Here is a 3,578-nt window from a genome sequence, read left to right as displayed (position 1 = left end):
CGTCGAGAACGAATGTGCAAACACGGGCAGTCACTTATCTTTGACGTTTTTATACAAAATGCTTTTGACCTGAAAGTCTGTTGAGGACATACCTTAATTCATTATGTCGCAGAATCTTTGGAAATCTCTTCGAAGTGTTTCAAAATAGCGGAGACTATTCTCGTCGTGTTTGTGATCCTTGGAAGCGATGAGCGACTCGACAATAGCGGTTTCGTCAAAAAAAAAAAAAAAAAAAAAAAGACAAAAAAGACAAAGCAAGACCTTTCCGTCCAAACCGTTGGTACAAATTCTTCAAATCCTCATATCTTAGGCCACTGCCAGCAATTTTTTCGGCGATGCTTTGTTTTATTGGGCTATCCGCATGACCTGGGTTGCACAGCTTTCCTCGAAAGGACAGGAGTCTCTGATGACGGTTGTCAAGATATTTCAGGTCTTCGGCGGCATCCTTGACAGAGATAACAGAACTTCTGTTCACCAGCATTTCATCAGACAAAGCCAGACGAAAGTAAGATTCTTCGAAGAGCGATCACGTCCCCTAGGGCGTCGTGGACGTCAAAGGTTGTTTGAAATAAATGTTCGTAAACAGAACTCTGGCCAGGCTTTGGATATTGACCTTCGGTGTTTTGGAGGGAAGAGTGCTTGCTTTTGATGAGTGACTTCAACAGTGTCAGAGTGTCTGCAAACCGGATGGAACTGATGGAACTGAGCTCCGCGATAAAATTTTCGCCACCATTTCGAAGAAGAATTGGAATATCAAATGTCTCGACGTTGTGTCCAGCCAAGGTTGTGCAAACGGGCTTTGTGGACCGTGACGAAGCTGAATCAATGCTGGACCTCAAAAAAGTCAAGAACTGCCTAAGTGCTTGCGATAACTCAAAGGCTTCTACGGATCGATTATCTTTAAAAAGTCGACGGATTCCATTGACAGTTTTAACTGTAAGTTTGTTGACCTTTGACGTGTGAGAATCTGTGTCCCTGTTTGACAGAATATAGCATGAGAGTTGTTTGTCTGACCTATCCACGGCAGCGAGCTGGCATACTTCTGCTGATTTTCCCGTTGAATTTGTCTCGATGTCAAATCAAACAACCTGATAAAATTTACTGTCATTAAATTTTTCCCTTTGAACTTTGGGTCTCGAAGTGTATTTCGGAACTACATTTTCGTACTGTTCTTGTTGTTGTTTCGTGATAGCAGCGTTTATGCTGTAAAGTTCAGTGATTGAAAGCAGAATTGTTCAAGTCCATTGCTGTCGTAGAAGAGTTTAGGTTTAAGCCAATGCCAGTTTCATACATGGTACCTTCTTTGGCCTCTTTTTTCGAGGTTTCTGAAATCTTGTGTTTGTTTAATTGTCATCGACGTCGCTTGAATGCAACTGTTGACTTCCTTTGTTTGTCCATCGCACTTTTCTTGTCCATTTTCGTAGTATGGTCTACACAGAAAACACCTGACTCTCTTTTAAGTGCTGCTAGAGTTTGAGGAATGTACCTGTAACCTAAATTTTCTTGAGAGACACTGCAGGACACTCGATAATCATTGCTTTCACTTCCCCCGTAAAAGCGAATTTTGGGGTTCTTCGAGACCACCACACTGTTCAGAGACTCGTTACGCTGTGAATTTGCCACAGGTGCAAGTTTGTTGATAACAAAGTCTGTGCTATATTCATCAAAGAGAGACTTCTGGGCTAATTGAAGGCTATCTCCCCTAAGGTCTTTACCAAAGGGAAGATCTCTGTGACAATAATGTGAAGGGTCTTTCTTGTGCCGACACCATGTTTCTCTACAACCAGAGTGGTCACAAAATGCATGAGGCACAATGCTTTGAATTGCAGATTTCATGTTTGTAGCAGCCCCTTTGTTTTGTGCAATACAGTATGTAAAGGACTTGACAAGGTAATTTATGACTTTCTGTGACAACACCGAACTGTTGGGAAACTTACTTCGTTGGCTCAAGTTGTATGGGCGTGTTGTAAGGGATCTTTTTATGTGAACTGTGTCACTCCATTTTTCCACACCGTAGGGTACCTTTGCTTTAGGTGAGATTCAGTTGTTGAATCATCATATCCAGTGTAAATTGAAAATCTGACATTTGATTCAGTTACCTTATCGAAAACTTCAACTGCAGTTTAAGGTTCCTTTGACTTTGAAGAGTCCGAATGATTTTTTCTACAGTCGTGGTCTTTTGGTTGTTTTCCCCCCTTTTTAGCTTCATCACAGGAGCGGCACATTTTATTTTTCGTTGTGTAGTCAAGGACCTTTCCAGTTGAAAGGCCCATGATGTCCGGTATTAGAGTTGAGGCTTCGCCCCCGTTTCTGCCACCCCATGTCGTAAGAACAGGCAATGGGTACCAAATTGTTCTCGTCCGGCTTGTTACAATTTTCGATTGCCTTCTCTCGTTCACGGTTTGAAATTGTTGGCAACTATTTTTGGCTACTAGTACCATTGCCTTTCCAGCTTCCCTTTCCCGATTTTTAAAAGTTGATAAGTTCATTGCAGGCACATTGAGGGTTGAAAGTAAATTGTTTAAATAGGTGTTGCCCACTCCTGTATGTAAACAACCAAGGGCAGCTCTCGTGTTCACATCAAAGGTCAATGGACCACTTGCACCGGACCTGTGCTGTTTTGATGTTTTAATGGTGTTTTCTGCATTGCATTGGCTGCATAGAACAGTAAATGTGCTTGCTAAACCATTTTGTTGTTCTTCAATAACATTGCCAAGGGACAACGGGCCTGAAAATATTGTAAAATACACTGTAAACTAATAGGGAAAAAGGACTCCATCCACAATATTTGTTATGTTTTTTATATGATAATGGTGTATGGTGCAAAATTAACTGACCATGTGATTTCTGAAGGGGGCAAACAACTTCAAATCCAGAAATTTTAGCCAGGTTTTTTGTATTGTGATGAATTTTCTTCAGATTTGCTGTTTGCTTATGCCGTTGCACTACATGGTACACTTGAAAAAAAGAGATTTTTAGCTGTTTTGAAAGATAACTCCTTGTGCCACTAACACGTCAATGCCATACAGAGTAATCTTTCCTAACTTGTAACAAATCCATTATAGTTGTCTATTATCTGACACTCCAGTGTGCTTTTGAGAAAAATACGGGAGTATGAGGTTAAGCTGATTTCCCAATAATTTGCATTGTTTGCTCTCTGGAAGACCACATGGCTAATTTTGGTTGTAATAAGGGACCAATCTTTGGCGATAATTATCTGGTGCTTCGAGTCATCATGCAGAGGTGCTCTGCTTAGACGTCCACCGATACGAAGAAGACCGTTCACCAAGATCGGGTCCGATTTTGCAAGCACCCTTGACTTCTTCACGCAGTTTCCTTTCTCGATGGCTCTTCTTTCTTCTGCGAAGGCACGACTCTGGTCAAACAAGATTACTTCCCTCTCTGCATCATTTATCTCTAAGCAGGTCAAAGGCTCCAAACTGCCTACCTGGGAACTTCTGTCAAAGCCGTCTTGCCTAGACTTCCGTTTCCTGGTAATAAATCTCCTTTGACACCGAAGACAAAGCGCGATGAACTTCAACAACTTGAGCCAGGATGAGAACCGCTGGACCATAGAA

The 3,578-nt window shown here is 41.7% G+C and overlaps 1 pseudogene; it reads right to left on the bottom strand.

Annotated features, from left to right (window-relative positions):
• Positions 1-485: 485 nt before the first annotated feature.
• On the bottom strand, positions 486-2,768 carry LOC145486862 (uncharacterized; annotated as a pseudogene).
• Positions 2,769-3,578: the final 810 nt, after the last annotated feature.

This window comes from Orbicella franksi, chromosome 5 (assembly GCF_964199315.1).
Source record: "Orbicella franksi chromosome 5, jaOrbFran1.1, whole genome shotgun sequence".
Taxonomy (NCBI): domain Eukaryota; kingdom Metazoa; phylum Cnidaria; class Anthozoa; order Scleractinia; family Merulinidae; genus Orbicella; species Orbicella franksi.
Note: the sequence above shows the minus strand (reverse complement) of the source record. Positions and strands in the feature narration are given on the sequence as shown.